The following is an 18,208-nucleotide window of genomic DNA, read 5'->3' as shown; positions in this document are numbered from 1 at the left end:
TGGAATACATACTGTTATGAGATCGAAAACATAAGTCCACTGGTGCTCATGTTAGGAGAAGTATTCTCCATAGGAGCTTGTCAAAGGTTAAACACAAAAACAAAATACCACCTCTGTCTTCCACTGACACCTCAAGTATCATGGGACCTACTATCACAGCCCAAGTAGCCGAACATTGACTAGTACCTTTTCTTGTTCTGAGAAACCTTCAAAACTAGACACCTTCTGGTTCACTAGGTAGATTTCTCACATGAGAAATGTGTTGCCTCTAACATCCAAAGATGCCTAATAGGCTCCTCCTTGGTGGTAGGAGGGGGCTCACATGCAGTATCCTTTATGTTTGGGGAGAAATGTATGAGCTGAATCCATGGGAATTTCACAGGGGTCAAAGGTCTCCAAATATTTATCAGATTTACTTCTGTATACTAAAATACAAATCATAAGAATGAGCCTAAAGTAGCTGTTTTATTGTTGTTATTGTCTGAACCACTGGCTCCAATCAGAACATTATCATCAACGTAATAGGATAATGTGACATCTTTGGAAGGAAAACGACGATTGAGATTCCCCATGAAACAATTTATGAAATCATCTGGAGAGTTGGACATCTCAGAGGCAAGATAGCAAAAGTGTATGGTGAACTGCTTCTGTTGGTCCTTTCTGATAGATATGAAGAAAAGCAGATTGGTCAAACTGGTTGCCGCATGCCAGATACAAGACATGTTCATTTCTTCAAGCAAGGAAGCCCCAGCAGGTGTGCAGCAGCTGTAATGACAGTCACCACCTGGTCATGCTTTTGATAATCCAGCATCATTCTCCTGGATCCAGCTGCCTTCTGCATGGTGTCAGCAGGCAAGGTAAGTGGGAATCTGATGGAAATCCTCACCCCTTCATTTTGAAAGTTCCAGATGTTAGCACTAATCTCTGAAACCCCCCCCCCACAGACGTGGCATTGCTTTTGATTTATTTTTCCAAGGCAGGGGAAGTTCTAGTGGTTTTCTCTTGATCTCCCTCATTCTATTGGCCCACATTTTAAGATTAGTGAATCAGCGTGGAGGTGGGGAGGTCCTGCCAGCTGCCGAGTGTGTCCATTCCAATTATGCATTTTAGACCTGCGGAAATAATCATAGGATGGGTCCAGAGAACCACTGAGCCATTGTGGGACAGAACTGAAGGAAAACACTATTACTTAATCCATAAGTTACTTCCTTCCATAAGCCCCTATTCCAACTGGTTTCCCTGGATTCAGATTCAATTCATACCCAGTGTTCGGCAGTATCCAAAAGCTCTGATTATTTCATTTTTCTCAATGTACACTTAACCCTAGTAGAAGGTTAGATGTCCCTTTGGGGAAGGCTAGGAGAAAGATTAACAACATAAATCTTTGTCAGTGTACCAGGGTCTTTCCTCAAGGGGACCAGCTTCTCCATCACTCGGAGGGCTCTGAATCTGTAAACCGGATTGATTCTGGGAACTGATTGAGAGGCCGCGCCCCTTGTTATAGCTCAGTTTTTATATTTTAAGTATTATAGTTCAAATCAGACCCTCTGAGTTGGGGGTGAGTAGGATGAATATGATAATCCCTTCAGCACAGCCATCTCCCTAAAGTTTAAATCTGTTAAAAAGTAACTCTTTGGCAAGTTCATATATGCATATACTGAGTTTGGGGTATTTTCACTCCCTCTCCATCACCTTCTCTCACTCCCTTGACTGCCTCCCACTTTGATGTATGTTCTCCTCCTTCTTGGACTCACTGAGTTTAATCATGACTGTGTGCATGGGGGCTTATTTACAGGAACATGGACAACTTATCAGCAGCTACATCCCTGCAGAAAATGATGCCCCTACCACCAGCACACACTAAGGGCCCATAATCCTCCACAGAATGGTAAGGCCTCATAAGCCTCCTCTCCCATGCATGATGCAATGGAGGCACACCCAATGTTGTACAGATATCCACAGCTGCAGTGAGTTCATGTATGCAATAGCCATGTCATGTCCGGAGGATGCGACTTCTCAGCTCTCCTCCCCAACCTCGGGCTCTCACATGTGTTCTCTTGCATTGTGTTCCTTGAGCCTTGGCAGGAGGGACATAGACATTCCATTTAGGGCTGAGCATTGCACATCACTATCAGCCTTTTGACCAGTGATGAGTTTCAGCTCTTATTGTTATCACCCCATGCCAAAAGAAAAAAAAAAAAGAAATTCCTTCAGTGAAGGCTGGAAGCAATACTCATCCATTGATATAAACATACGCATTTTCCAGGAAGTCTGACAATACATTCATCATGTCCGTTTCCCCCTATTTATCTTTTAGGCTTTTTTCCTCTGTGTTAAACTTTGTTCTGTGATTCACTTTGGTGCAAAAAAAATCCTTGTTTGCTAGGATTATTCTGCCCATATGATAAAACTTCAGTGGAAGCTATGGTTTGGATGCTTCTTGTCTGTCAGAGGCTCCCATGTCAGAGGTGTAGTCCCCAGTATGGCCATGGGAAAGGTTGCAAAATCTTTATGAGATGGAGCCATTTGGAAGGCACCGGAAGTGTCCCCTCAGAAAAAAATTAATGTAGTTCTCATGGGACTCAAGTTAGTTCTTGTTCTGAGAAGACCGTAAGTGAAACAAGGCCATAAAGTTAGAACCATGAAGTATTTCCCAGTTCCTCTTGAGCCGTAGACCATGGGGTTTAAGATCCTGGCTCCTTGGCTGCCTGAGAACATTCCTGAAGTGTGTTCTGCACAGGTTTCTAGACTTTTGCTTGGCCCTCAGTGACAACAGAGCTCAGCTACCTGCTGTGATAGCTGCTTCATAACACATCTCTCTTCTCTACCGGTTTCTACCTATAATCCCATCTCCCCGCCGTCAGCTGAATTGTGGACTCCCCAAATTCAGCACAGACATGTCTCGAAATTCTTAAGCTGGAATCTTTAACCCCTGACCACAGAAGGGCTGTATTTAGAGATGGAGTATTTAAAGGGGCAATGGGATTTAAAAGAGATCATGTGTGTGGGCTGTAGTTCAATCTAATTGGTGTGCTTCTAAGGAGAGACAAGGACACACAGGGAAGCCCAGAGTGAGACGCTGGGAAGACACAGTGGGGAGAGGACTATCTGCAAGGTACAGAGGGACATCAGGAGAAAGCAACCTTCTGACACTCTGATCTTAAGTTGCAGCCCCCAGAACTGTGAGGATGGACATTTTTGTTTGATCCACCCAATCTGTGATACTTTGCTGTATCAGTTTGCGCTAATTAGTTCATTCCTAATAAACTACTTGCCCTTGAATTGGCTCAAGGTCTGTATCTGGGGACCTCAATCTAATATTCAAAGGTTATTGGGTTTTTTTCAGCTTTTTTCCTTTCCTAATATATTTAATTTTGCTATGAATTCCCTTCGAGGCATGTTTAATGCTTTGACATGTAACATTTTATAGTATAATGACAAGAATTTGTAGGACAATAGGAAGCTTTGATAGACTATCATTGTTTACTTTGAAATAGTTTCTAGATCCCAGTGTAACTTCTCTAAAGCATAATTATAACTTGGAAGGCCTCATATCAGATGTATGTGTGCTCCATAATATGTGTCACTTAAGCCTGATGACTAGAATTAGTCACAAAGGAGCCAGAAGCACAGCTCAGTGTGCTTGCCTGTAACATCCCTGCTTTTACAGTTTTTTCATAGGCACCACAATTTCTTCACTATACTAGTTCCTTTTACTGCTGTGAGAAGACACCATAACGCAGGCATCTTATAAAAGAAAGTGTTATTTAGGGCTTACAGACATAGCAGCAAGCATGACAGCAGGCAGCTGGGCCTGGTGCTGGAGCAGTAGCTGAGAGCCTACATCTTGAGACACAACCATGACACAGAGACAAAGATACTGTGGATGATGTGAGTCTATTGAAACCTCGAAGCCATCACCCAGTGACATACCTCTTCTAAGAAGGGTACACCTCCTAATCCTTCCCAAGCAGTTCCACCAAATGAGGACCAAGTGCTTAAATATATGAGCCCATTCTGGACATTTTCATTCAAACCATCACATTAACCAGAGACAATAAGCCTGGAGTGGAATCCTTAGACTTTCTTACCACACATTTTCTGTTTTATTGTGACTTCTTGTCCTGCTCTCTGAAGTGGTTTTATCCATAAGTATTGCCCATACAACTCATAATTCTTTTGTATTATCAGACTTCTACATTTTTTGGACAACTATTAAGTTTTTCTTCCTAATTATATTTATTTATTTTATTTTGGGGCGGTGGGAAATGGTGGGTGCCACAGCTCATATGCAGAGGTTAGAGTAAAATATGCACAGATTGATTCTCTCCTTCTACCATGTTGGCATCAGTGATGAAACTCAGATCCTTAACCTTGGTGACAAGTATATTTACCTGCTAAGCTATCTTGTTTGCCCCATTACAGTTTTAACTTGCATTTCATTGACAAACAGGATGCTTAGATCTCATTTCTTTTTTTTGTTGTTGTTTTGTTTAAATTAGTAATAAGCCCACTTTACATGTCAATTAGATCTCATTTCTATCACTTGACCCATGTCAGGGTCTAGTCTATACATTTTATCCTCAAAACAAATGTTTGTACTTTTTTCTGATTTTAATAATAACTGCGTCTATATATTCTACTTTATCAGAATTGACGGTTCATTTTCCAGTAGGTCAAGAAACAATTTTCTGTTTGAAAGAATCCATGTACTTTTGTGAATACTCACATTTATCTAGGGACCCAAGATGAATTTAAAAATAAACTAGGACTTTCTTAGGGTTAGAAAACTCCTTCTGTAAGGGGCCATAGCAAATATTTTCCTCGTCTGGCAGCCATGTGGTCTCTGTTGTGACTGCACAACTCTGTCAATATGGCGCAAAGACGGCCACGTGCAGTATGCTGTGACAGTGCTTTGACACAATGCTACTTGTGGACATTAAAATATAAACGTAAATTTTAGAAAACATGTATGTGTCACAAACTACAACTTTTGTCTCTTCCCCAAGCATTAAAAAATATTCTTACAGGCCATGTAAAATCAGGTAATGGGCTATATTATGGTGTGACTCAAAATGTCTTCCAGGCCAGTGAGTTTGCACACCTGGTCCTCACCCAGGGGTGGTGTCTTAAGAGTTTGTGGAAGTTTTGGTAGGTGCTGCCTGGCTGATGGAGACAACTCAATGGGAACATGCTTGAGCATCATGGCCTGGCCCTGCATCTACTGCTGCTCTCTGCTTTCTGGTCCATCTGCCCTGTGAAGAGCTATGTTGTATGCTTCTGCCACAACAGATCCATTCTGCAGTCTGCCCTCCCACGGTGAATGCACCCTGTAAAACCCGGGCCCTGCAACTCCACTTCCTTTAGATTGCTTTTGTTAGTTATTTTGTCACAGAAACAAGGAAAAACATATCAAGGGATATTTGGCTCACGGGATCTATCTTTACAAGGCCTGAAATGCATCAAAATTTGACCTTAGAATTACAAAATAGAGCATTCCTCCTGCTAATGCACTCCCATTGCAGGCAACAGATACTGGAGACCTTAACCAAGTCTCCCTAACCACTCTCTCCACTCTCAGGCCTTACATGGATTTTACTACAGGCTATCATCATCATTGACTGATGAAACAGCCTTCCAACACGTATTATGCATTCTGTCTGCTTAGCTGTTTCAGGTTGTGAATCACCAGACCCAAGGCCCCACTCACCAATGGTTCATGCGCAAATACTTGTGATAAGCGATTTGTTTTGGACATGGAGTATTGTGTAGCATGCAGGAAGGAGAGGTGATTCAGCAATGCCAATGAATTGTTTATAAGAAAAAGTAGTGATGCCTGCAATAAGCATGAAATGCCTCTTTGGAGGGTGGTTATTGTGGGCAAGGTAGTTGTAGAGCGCAAAACAAAGAAAGGCTTTGGAACTGTGAGAAGCTGAAAACGAGCTCCCAACGCTGATCTGGGGCACGTACGAGTTACACAAATGGCATACGAGTCGTCAGACATGTCCGTACCCCAGATATCTGGCTCAGGAAGACTGCCCTTGAACTTGACGTTCTCTGAAGTGCTCTGGAGTCTACGCTGTGTGTGGTTGGGTGCTCACTTCTGTCTCTCGCTCAGATAGCAAGTCGCTCTTACATTGTTGGGGGTCTTGTGGTTGTTGTTTGTTCTTAAGTCTGCATCTTTCCAAACCAGGGTAGGGTTCAGACAGACATTCCAACCTTTTCACAATCACTCTGGCTTTGCTTTTGGCTGCGTTCAGTTTTGTTTGGGTGCAGCATACTTACTGTCAACACAGGCCCTTGCAGAATGAATGCTCAGATCCTGCATCATCCCAAGAGCTTGGCAGCCCCCCTTTCTTGGGCCAGTTGGAATCAGTTATTTCCAAGGTGAGAAAGTAAGAAGTATATGGGTACAGGTGTCAAAGCAAGTGTTTTCCTTCTTCTTCAACTCCAGTTTGTGGCGACATTTCTGTTAAGAAAAGGAGCCAGCCCCCCCCCCTTTGCTTTCACTAGCTCCCGGAGAGTTCTGACGTCTTTCCCTGGGTTTTTACTCATAATTTGCAGTAGTGTAGGGAGGGACCTGTCACCAGTCATTACACAAGAAACTGAAGCTGGTGACTCTCCAAGGGAAGGGGTCAGGAGCTTTGTGGTTATGGGCTCTGTAAAATTCTTAATTTTTGTTTTAAGAACATGTCCCCTCATTTTGTGCCTAGACCACCATCATGCTTTCCGGCCACACAAGAGAGAGATCCTTACCAATGAAAGATTCTAACAGTATTTCTGGGGTACCAAGGAAGCCCCAGGTAAGTATTCTTCTTTGCCGTTGAACCCTATTGAACCCTATTTGGTGCCAATTCAATTGCTTATACTTTTAAGGTTTAAAACAACTATATTGGGTGAGGGGGTGTACATGGATACAGAGTATGGGGAAGTCAGAAAACAGCGTTCAGGAGACATCTCTCTCTTCCCATCATGTGAGTCCCAACAATCAGACTTGGGTTTGGCAACAAGTACCTTTACCCACTGTCTTGCCAGCCTGACACATTAGGACTTAATCCTAGCCTACCAGCTGTCTGGCAATCATTGTTATGTGAGAATTGAAATAATGGGGAAACTAGCAGCAGAATTGACCAGTTGTTAAAATATCCTATACCTAGCCTCACTTGCTCTGGAGAGCATCATTTAATTTAGGGCCTTTCCTACCATGTGTTTTGGCCACCTGCATGTGCAGCAGCATGTTACAGAGTCACCATTCTAGGATGTTATTTGACCTCCATAGAGTTGGTGAAGTCAAGGACAGTCAGTAAAGTAAGCTTGACTCTCCCCAGACAGGAGCGTGCTTCACAAGGAATCCTTTGTATCAGCTGGGACACTCCCATCGCCATGTCCAGGGAAAGTTCACATGACCTCATTTCCCTCTCTTAATGTGACTAACTTAAGCACAAGACAGAAATATTCTTAGGAGATATATGGCTTCCTCCTACTCAGAGCTGGCCTCGAATGGAGGAACGGGGCCCCTGGGGTCAAAGCAAGACCTCACGAACTCTGGCCATTCTAAGACAAACAATGAAGACCTTATTCTAAATTGAGTTTGTAAGTAAAGGTTTTCCTGCAGACTTCCTTCCTCTTGCTCACTGCCCAGTGATACTGTGCCCTGGTGTCCCCACCCCCGTCCCTTGTCTGTCATTTTCTTCAAATGGCCTTCTCTTCTTAGATTTTTCTTCCATAATTCTGCACAAGGGAAAAAGACAAATAGAATGTCTTTTCTCTTACAACTTGCTACCCATCAGACTGGAAGGAGAGGTGAGACTGGTAAAATGAAAACCGTGTTTTGGTCTCTGTGTTCGACATTGGGAACTAACTGGAATTACTTAGTCCTTAGAGTGGGAAATCCCTTGTTGGGACTGAAGGTTTTAGCAGAAGAGGAGGAAATTCTTGAGTTGGCATGCCTTTGCTCTGTCTTACCAAGTGACGCCTTCTGCTACATTAGAATACAGCAAGGGGACTAGAGGGATGGCTCAGTTGTTAAAGGCTAGACTCACAACCAAAAACTTAAGAATGCAGAAAAGAAAAAAAAAAGGGCCATCAGTAGGTACCGTTCTACTTCCCAGCCTCCAGAACTGGATTCTTTATAAATGATGCAGTCTGTGGTATTCAGTTATTGCAACAGAAAACAGACTCAGAGGGCCTTGCTGACACATAATCATGTCTAGGACCAAGCAAGGTCTCTCCCATGCTTAGGAAGTCACCAAGCTGCACCAACACTTCTAGGTGGAGTTGTTGTGTTGCACTAAAATCCGTAAGCCCTAAAGCCCACACAGCTTGTTTAAGGTAGAAACTCCTATCAAACGTTCATTGTATCAGACTATCCTTCAGTAATGCCATTGCCATGCCACCTCCACTGCCCCACTCTTGACACAAGGAAGGCTCTCTGGCAAGAAAACTGGAAAAGAGGCATACATAGCGTGTGAAGTGGGGAGAAGCTGGCTTCTGCGTAAACACATTCTTCCTTCTGATCAGTTGGCAAGAGCAATAGACTGTCTCCAACCCACAACTGTCAGGTGTGGAGACCCCGGGTACCAACGCTCATCCTTCTTCCAGCAAACGAGATCTCTTATGTCACCAACAGAGAACAGTGTGTGTGCCACCTTCCTTAGTTATTGTTTGTTTGTCTGTATGGAGATATGTAGGCCACATCTGCCTCAAATTTACAGCCCCTCTTCCTCTGCTTCCCAGGTGCTGGGTGCTACACAGTTCATTTGTGGAACCAACACAGTCATATTTGTCTATTCCTGAAACATACCTTTTCTCTTTTCCATGAACATAAGATAAAACCATCAGCATGCACCCACATTGCATAAAAAATGAATGTGTGTGCATTAAATGTGGTGAGTCTCCACTAAGGCAACAAGGTGATGGGAAATTTTTCTCTCCTGGTCTTTGAGAACCCAGGAAAAATGCTTATAATGTTCTAAATTTTATAATAGTTTGTGAGAAGTAGAACTGTGGTCCTCCCAATGCATCATTGAAGCAGGGTCTCCTATAGCTCAGACTGTCTTTGAACTCCTGATTCGCCTACTTCCCAAGTGCTAGTATAACGAGGCTGCTCCATCATGCTGGCTCAGCATTTGAGCTTATCAAGCCCTCTGGTCCAGGAACCAGCTACCAAAACGATTCTCCCCTGGAAAGATGGCACTAGTCGAACGCCTTCTCCTCTGGGCCTGAGCCTTCTTCCTGTTCCCTAGCCAACCTGGCTGCCAAAATGGTTGGCAGCACCCAGGTGTGATGCCAGGTAGTGCCCTTCCCTTTCCATCATGTGCTCTGCTGGCCCCCTCTGAGCATAGCTTGCACCCATCTGCTCCTCTCACCCTTCCATGCTGAAGAAGTAGGTGTTGTTTTGTCCCCTGGAGGAAGCCCATATTGTTCTATTCCTACCACAGAAGAAACTAGTCAGGAGCAACAAGGAAAAATATGGAGTGTAAGCCTGCATTTCCAGGTCATCAACATGCAGGCGAACATGCATGAAAGTGAGTGCTAATGTGCTGCATGATTCAGTGTTTGCAAGACTCCCAACCCATTTCCCATAAGCCACCCCCCACGTCACGTGGCAATAAATTCTAATTGCAACCCGTGCATGATGGTTGAACCAGCCAACTAGTGATCAAAGAAAATAACAAAATAAAAACAACTCAGAGATGGAGATAACTACCGTGTCCTAATTAACTGGCAAAGTCATTTACAAGCAGGATCATTGGGGTGACTCTGGCATTTGAAGCAATTAGAACAGGTCTGGTTTTCTTATTGTAACATTGATAGTTGCTACTGCCACCTCTCACAAATAATAGTAAAATTCTTAGTTATGAAAGTAGACCCAGCCTATGCACTAAAATAGACTTGGGTTATATAGGTTTTAGGTTATACTTTTTGCTTTGGGCTTTTTGTTTTATCTTGGGTTTTTGGAAATCCGTTAAAATAGTGTTAGACTTCTGCAATTGTTAGCAAAGCCAGAAAGGACTCCAATTTGGGGACATTCTCTGTTATATATTGAATTATATCCCTCATCAGCAATTATTTCATTCATAGGTGTGAGCCATTGACTTTTGTACTTTGAAATGAACCCAAGCATTGGAGAGCAAGACCAGATAAATAGGCCAATGTCTCATCTCACGCTGACTCTTTTCTCTCTATTATTTTCTTCCTCTCATCTTCACCGTCCTGTTTTTCCCTGAGTGCATCTGAATGTGTGGTAGAAAGGAGAAGCAGTCTGCTTTTAACCACTGTGTAAAAGTTCACAATGAATTAAAAATGCCCAACGGAGAATTCTGGTTAGAATAAATAGAATGTAATGTTTGTCTAGTTCTTCTTTCTTGAGAGGGTGTCTCGACTCCAGCTCATTCTCTTTAATTGAGTATTGTTAGCTACCTGGTATTAGGGAAATATCCCCCAGCAGATTTCAGCCCAGAACAAATATTTACAGTTAAGCAGTAAACCCCAGAAAGTGGCTTTGGAGATGGGCATTGGCGAAAGGGGGTATAAAACAACTCAGATTGTGTTCTGGACTTAGCCCTGCATGTGAAGACATTGCCGTAAAACCATTGGAGATGTTCATGCAATGTTTATTGGAAGAGTGCTGGCCTCCGTTAGGCCGAGGTAGAGGGTTAAAAGGCTCTGGGGGCTGGGATGTCACAGCACTAATGGGCACAATTTTTACAGACAGAAGGGCCAAGCCTTCGTCATAGTGGTAAATCTGTAGTGACAGACGTTTGTTCTATATTTGTGAATGACCTGATTTGGCATGCATGCAGCTCGTTCTACTGACAATAATGGTAACATGGTGTGAGGGGGAGAGAAGAAAGGAGAAGGGATGGGGAGGGGGGCGTGGTGGAGGGAGGAGAGAGATCCAGGCAGAGAGAAAGGGAGAAGGGGAACTGCCCATGTCAAACAGTTGGAGATCAGGAGCAACTGAGGGTGACCTAAAGAGAAGCTGTCCTTAGCGTCTGGTTGTTTTAATTTGGAAGGAAGCTTATGTTTATTCCTAATTGATTTGGGGGGATGGCCTTCCCTCCCTCTCTGCTCCTTCCTTCCCTCTCCCTCTCCCCTGCAGTCTCTAGGGAAGGGATTCAGAACAGCTGTCAGGCCATGCTAAGTGGATGCTTCTGCATCCAGAAATCTCCTATAATTTGCAACATTTGATTAGCCGTCCACTGTCTGCCTTGGTCCTGCAACCCATGGGCGTTTCAGGTAGGAGAGTAACTGGCCCGAAGTGATGAGAACAATGAAAGGCTGCCAGTCACTGGAAGGGAAATGCACACGATCCCTGCTTCCTCCCCATCTTTCAAGCCATCTCCCGTTTAAAGTAGCAGATATAACGCATAATATGAGCATGGCACCCAAAGATACCTCCAGAGGAAAGAGACAGAGAGACAGACAGAGACAGAGACAGATTAGATGAAGGGAGTAAGTATGGAATACTCAGAACTGCACAGATCCCTTCAAATATGCCACCCATCTCTGCTTTCGTCCATCCGTCCATCCACCTGTCCATCCATCCATCCATCCATCCATCCATCCATCCACCTATCCATCTTCCAGCTCTGCCTATGCAATTTTCTTCTCAGGTAGCCATCTAAAAATTGTATCTGGTGCTAAGATTTGCTTCTTTTCCTTCAGAGACACCCCATAAGGATTAAGATACGCTACCACTGAGGACACGAGTGCTTTAAAACCTGCAAGCACCTTTGTACACACTGGAGCGGGGGCTACAGAGGACAGATCATAAGGAGAAAACCCACTGAATTCCATTTCAGGGGTAGGGTTCAGTTCAGTGTCTTGAAGCAATAATGCTTCATTTTCCACCCTTCCCGCCCACAGTGCACCAAAGTGGGAGTATCCAGGAAGGAATTGATTCTTCCCTTGGCCACATAAAGGGCAGCCTTCTGAATTACTTGTGAAGTGTAACAGCTGTGAAAATGGAGGAGGAGGAAGATGAGGAGGAGGAGGGGGAGGAGGGGAAAGTGGAGGAGGAGGAGGGGGAGGAAGAAAACATCAATTCCCATGGCTGACGTTGGGAAGTTCTTGGGAGAGAATGGGAGTAAGACATGTGAGGTGACAGCTCATTCAACATAACTTGAGTGCTTACGAAAGAGATCAAAGGTACAGCTCCGAACTCACCAACATGACAATCCAAATGGGGAGACACACGAAAGGACTAATAATGCTAAATAAAACCATGCATATAGAACCAAAGTGACCAGGCTACCACGAGGTCCCCATAGATGCTATCTGCCTTTCACCTAAAAGGAAGCAAATTAATTTTTCTAGACTTTTTATTATTTTATATGCATGAGTGTTTTGTGTGCATGTGTGTATGTGCACTATAAGTGTGCCTGGTGCCCATGGAGGTCAGAAGAGGGCATCAGATTCCCTGGGACCGGAGTGACAGATGATTGTGAGCTGCCATGTGGGTGCTGAGAATTGAACTCAGGTCCTCTGCAAGATTAACAAGTGTCCTTAACACCTGAGCCAGCTCTCCAACCCAAACAAAGCAAATTAAACAATGGCTTTGTGTGTCTCCTGACCTGATTATTCCTCCTTCACCAATCTCTGTTTAACTTCCCAGGCTCTTTGAGGCTTTTGTGGGTAAATGACACCAGAGAGATCTCTTAGAGTTGTCTCTACTCTTCTGTACTAGGTCAGACAGCATCGGGAAGCGATTCGTGTCCACCTAAAAATGTGCCATTATTGGGGTCTAGGAGAGGGGTTTTCATAGAATAAAGTTCAGAATGAGTAACTCTCCTGAACAAGTACTACAGCAAGATGTCCCCTCAACACAGCATGGCTGCTGCCCTTGCAAGAGGAGGAAGCTTCAGACTCAGAGAAGCAAGTGCACAGACAAAGGGTGTCGGTGTGAGAATGGAGCTGAAGACTGTGGTTCAGACAGCAGATCTAGTTCCCAACTCTGAGGTAAAGTATTCCTTAAGTTACAGGTTTAGGTGGCACGATCTTATGTTACACCCACAATGAGTCAAATAACCTGGGGGTTATCTGAGTTCATGTCTCAGCCATGCTGTTGGTCGATTGTAGCTCTGAGAAAGTCAGTAAAACATCATTGATGTTACTACTTCACTCCTTTGAAAAAAAAGATAGAACACATACCATCTGCCTGAATTTTATATGTGACACTTTATGGGAAAGCCGGAGGTCAATAACCAGGCAGAAGTCAATACAGGTGACTATGACTGTCACTGTAAGAGACCTGAGTACTGCCTGGGTTGAAAACCAATACAAATGCTAATGGTCAATTTTTTTCTTCACCTTCATCCTTGTAGGCAGAGTCCTGGTTTGGGGTTTGTATTACCCTGTTCTTTAAGAAGAAGCCACCCTCAGCAGTCCTGATAAAACTACTTTCTAAGATGCCACACTGATACACTGTAACCTACTCCATCACTTGGCTTAGAAAATCAATCTTTCAAGGAAGGATTCCAAAAGTTCTCATTCGATGGCAGGATCACAAGTTTGGTTTTTTAAATTCATTTTTCCCCCTTGAGCTCTTCCTGGAACATGTCCATCTCTCAAACACCGTGGTCCCTTTCTTTCTAGCCCCAAGAATATATTTATTGCCTTGTCCAGGGCCATTCCTTTGATTCTGAACGAAGGCAAACCATGATGCTAGCCTGCTAGATCCACAAGCAGCTGGGAGGTCGGATGGACCCTCCCAGGGTGCAGTGGGCTCTCATGTAACCTAGGGCCAGGCATCAGGGTGGATCCCAGAAGTTGGCAGCAGACCCCCGGGAGCCAGCTGTGTCGTCTGGACTTCTGTGTCAGTCACATTAAACAGAGATGGTCTTTCACTTACTCCCCGTTTGTCACAGGCCTCGCCCCAGAAAGTCTCCTTTCCTAAGGACTGGATTCAGGTCTCTGTTTGGCCTGGTGTCCCAGTCCCAATGCTGCCTTGCTCCTCTGGAACGTCAAATCACCTGTTTGGCAATGTGACCTCAAGTCAGGCGGGCCCCAGTCTACCCGTCTCCAGCCTCCTGCACCGGCTCTCGCCCTCTCGCCTCTTCAGAACTAAGCGAGTATGGTTTTCCAAATATAATTTTGCAGCCGGTATGTTAGTTGGGGCTTCTAATGAGGCATAGTAATTGCTTCTGCTACTTTCCAAAATGAAAATGAACCTCCAAAGAGCAGCTGGCTCCTTGCAATGCTCTCCTCCCTCCTGCTCTGCATGGTGCATTCCTCCTAGTCACTCAGAGCTTAGCCTTGCCTGCCTGAGCTGAGGGCAGGGCCTGGGGGAGATCTGGGAGGAATGTGTGGATGGCAAGGAAACGGGGTTCAGTGCTGGGATAAGAGGGCTATTGTGTGCTTTATTATATTGATGGGAAAAGAGAAGGAGGAGGCCGAGGAGGGAAAGGTCTGGCTTTCCTTTTGATTCACAAGATGCCCAGTATATGTGGTACTTATCAGTGTTTCTGAAAAGATGACCAAGTGTTTAGATGATGGGAAGATGTTTCTGCCTGCCTCCTTTTTTCCAAGAATCACCCTGAAGCAATAAAGGGAACAAGAAGCAATAACACAACCATCACATTCTGTAGGGTCAGAACACATCTGTCAACTGAAACTATAGAACGCTGAGATGAGAAACAGATGGAGGAGCGGTAAGCCACTCAGTGGAGCTATGGAAAATCAGACCCAAGAGTCAGGGGACACTATTGTGGATCAAGCCATCCCTTCCACAGGAAGCAGGGGTGTCTGAGCAGTTTGCAGGCTTGCTATTTAGTCAGATTAGGGTCTAGCATCAGTGGAAGTCCTGAGATACTGAGACAGAAATTGGTGAGGAGGACCTTCTAGTCCCTGGCTCTTCACAACAGCAATAGACTTGGACGCCAAGGGAATGAAGAACAAGGCCATTTGTCCTAGATAACCACCAAAAAGTAACTCTGTCAACATATGCTGCACTCCAAAGTCCTAACTACTTATTGTGTCGCTTTCCCTTGGGACACTTGAATAAAACATCTCTTCATCCCAGAAAGGGCACCATGAACATGCCAAAGAAATGACTCCATCTAAGTCGAGCTTGCTGAACCGATGAGTGAATTGAGCTTATTTACAGTGACACGAGTGTGGGGTTGCTTGAAGGCTCGTGGGTGACCCCAAATAACTGTACTACAAACAAATCCCATCCCAGTTTGGGTAATGGTCTTCCAAAAACTACATAGAAGGAATTCTCCTTTCAGTCAACCTTGCATTTCCTGTGTAATCCAAACACCTTTTCCCAGAGTCCCTGTAAGTAGCTGAGTGCTGGGCAGGAGTGGGTGTTTGGAATCCCAGGTGACATGATAGCCTTCTCCAGTCCCTCCTGCAAAAAAAAAGAAGCAAAGGAGAGGAGCAAGCTATAAACTCAGGTCCATACCCAGTAATCCACTTCCTCAAACTAATCCACTTTCTATGCTCTATAACGTCCCCAAATATCACTACCAGCAGAGACTGTGGGGGGATGTGTTTCCCTTCGGACTGTAGCAGGCATCAAGGAAATACATCTCCTTCCGTCTCCTACCCCATCTGCTACTGGATGCTGCCTGTGCCTACACCATCCAGAGCAGCCTTCAGACCCTACCCATAATGCTTCATTGGAATGTGGGCACAAAAGTCATCAGCCTGCTAGATACTGTGGAAGTGCAGGAGTTCAAGAAGATTGTGCCTGTCCTCAAGATTCCAAAAGCAAGTCACTGCCACCACTGCACCTGGACCACAGAGTAAAATCCTGTCTCAAAAACAAACAAGAAAAAAATATATAGAGGTTCTCACTTCATTCAATTATCACATCTGTTTCATTAAATTATAAAGTTACTATAATTTAATGAAAGTTTGGTGGAATTCTTGTTTTTATACTTCCCATGCACAGCAATGTATGGAGCCTATGCCAGCAGTGCAGTAAGCATTTGATGAACAAAGGGGAGAATCAACCAATCAGAAGGATGCTGCAGAGTATGGAGAGCTGGAAAGGCTGGAGAGTACCATCAGAAAGGATGCCAACACTCAGCAATTCTCTAAAATCCATGGAGACTCCTACAAGTCAAGACGCTCCCAAAAGGAGAACAACTCTGGAGAGCGCGTGGCAGTCAGACTTGCTAATCAACTTTGGAGTGACAAAGCGTATTATGAGTGCTGTGGGAATGCCAAAGTAGGCCATCCCAGGAAGCAAGTAAAAAGGCAGTTCTAGAAATATAGCAGGAAAATATGTTCAGCCCCAGGTGTTGCTTTTTTACATTAGACTTGTGTCTTGCAGAGACAGGGCAACCCATTCAAAACTCTTGAGTTTTATTAGAGTTTGATCTGTTATTGACTTTAATTCACAACCCAGCCAACAGTTCTGACTGTTGGTCAATGGTGTTCTGAAAAGGGTGAAATTCTTTGCTCCTAATGGATAGATACCCAAAACATGAGTTCATCTGTTATCCATGTAGACAGATTGATTGTTTCAGTTAATTTCATGGTTTCTGTCGCCATATATCTGAGAAGAAGCAACTTAAGGGAGGAAGGGTTTATTTTGGTTTAGAAGTTGAGGGTGTAGTCCATCATGCTGGGGAAGGCACTGAGGCGGGCAGCACCAGGGTGGCAGGGCATGGAGCTGGGACCTCCCCCCTCCTCCCAGAATAGGAGGCAGAAATCAGACAAGAAATGAGGCCTGACTATAGAATATCAAGATCAGCCCCTAGTGACCCACTTCATCCCATGAGGGTCTACCTGCTAAGGTTCCACAGCCTCCCGAAACAAAGCCACCAATGGGGACCAGGTGTTCAGACTCATGAGCTTATGGAGAACATTTCACATCCAGGCCATAACATTTAGACAGGGACAAATATGACATATACAAAAGGAAACAACTTTAGGAAACTGTCCACGCTATTGACAGATAAATTGAACTGACCACTGATTTCTCATCAACAAAGTTTCACAAGCAATCATCAAGCAGTTAGGTACTGTCCAAGGCAGGTGATATGGGGTCACCAACCATTCAGTGGGGAGTAAACAGGTGACATTTCTACTCTACAGGCTTTGGAAACAGGGGCTGTGGTGGTTTGACTAGAAATGTCCCCATAGGCTCATGTATTTGACTGCTTGAGAGGGCCTAGGAGATGTGTCCTTGTCGGAGGAAGTGTGTCACTGGGGGGTGAGCTTTGGAGTTTCAAAAACTCAATCCAGGCCCTGTGTCTCTCTCTTCCTGCTGTCTGCAGATCTGGATGTAGAACTCTCAACTTCTCCAGCACCATGTCTGCCTTCCTGCCCCCACACTCCCTGCCATGACGACAAAATCTGAAACTGTATGCAATCCCTAATTAAATGCTTTCCTTTGTAAGAGTTGCCTTGGTCATGGTGTCTCTTCACAGCAATAGAACAGTGACTAAGACAGGGACTTACACTGGCATTCATTTATTTAACTAACTGGTACTTTCTACTGTTTCAGTTTCCTGCAGTCAAGTGCAGCCTATATATTGAGAGAGAGAGAGAGAGAGAGAGAGAGAGAGAGAGAGAGAGAGAGAGAGAGAGAGAGAGAGAGAGAGAGAGAGGAAAATTCTAGAAATAATTTGTTGGTTCTAAAGTGAACACTTCTGAGTAGTATGATGAAATATGTCACATTTCACTCTGACCTCCTTGGAATATGAATCATCCCTCTCCCCAGAACATCCACACTCTGTATACCTGCCATTTAGCTCAGTATCAAATTTCCAGTCATGATAGCCCAGTTCTAGAGTCCTTATTTTACTTAATGCTCTCAAAGTACAAGAATTCTAATGTTGGCAATTCAGATGTGCCAAAGAGAAGCCATGAAATGTTTCCTGCAAGTCAAGAGGTGAAAATTCTCAGTAAAGGGTGGGAAAAATCGTATGCTACAATGGTTATGAGCTATGGTAAGGACTGATAATGTATGCATAAAATTGTGGGGAAAAAAGAAGTTTGTGCTAATTTTTCCATTGCATCTCAAACTGTCAACATCACGACCACAGTATCTGACAGCAGCTAAGTTAACAAGGAACTTGTGCAGGGTTACAGGACTCAGAACTATAGATGGGGGTCTTGGAATAAGGGGGAACTCGCATATATTTATTTGTTTCCAGAGACTCTTAGACTTGCCTGTCACTTATCAGAAGTGCTGGCCTATATAGATTTCTTAGTCACAAACTAGTTTTGTGTTATTTCTGAAATCAGT

At 44.1% G+C, this 18,208-nt stretch overlaps 1 long non-coding RNA gene across 2 annotated transcripts; it reads left to right on the top strand.

The window, feature by feature from the left end:
* The first annotated feature begins 687 nt into the window (after window positions 1-687).
* On the top strand, window positions 688-17,356 carry LOC121143633. 2 transcript variants are annotated; one of them, XR_005880902.1, is made up of 4 exons: window positions 688-857; window positions 6,714-6,803; window positions 12,834-12,963; window positions 13,329-17,356. It is a non-coding gene; the product is annotated as an uncharacterized LOC121143633 (long non-coding RNA). The 2 variants fall into 2 exon arrangements; XR_005880903.1 differs by lacking the exon at window positions 688-857 and adding an exon at window positions 6,300-6,387.
* Window positions 17,357-18,208: the final 852 nt, after the last annotated feature.

Source organism: Mesocricetus auratus, unplaced genomic scaffold, assembly GCF_017639785.1.
Source record: "Mesocricetus auratus isolate SY011 unplaced genomic scaffold, BCM_Maur_2.0 Super-Scaffold_100013, whole genome shotgun sequence".
Taxonomy (NCBI): domain Eukaryota; kingdom Metazoa; phylum Chordata; class Mammalia; order Rodentia; family Cricetidae; genus Mesocricetus; species Mesocricetus auratus.
The sequence above is the reverse complement of the archived record's forward strand: the minus strand, read 5'-3'. Positions and strand labels throughout refer to the sequence as shown.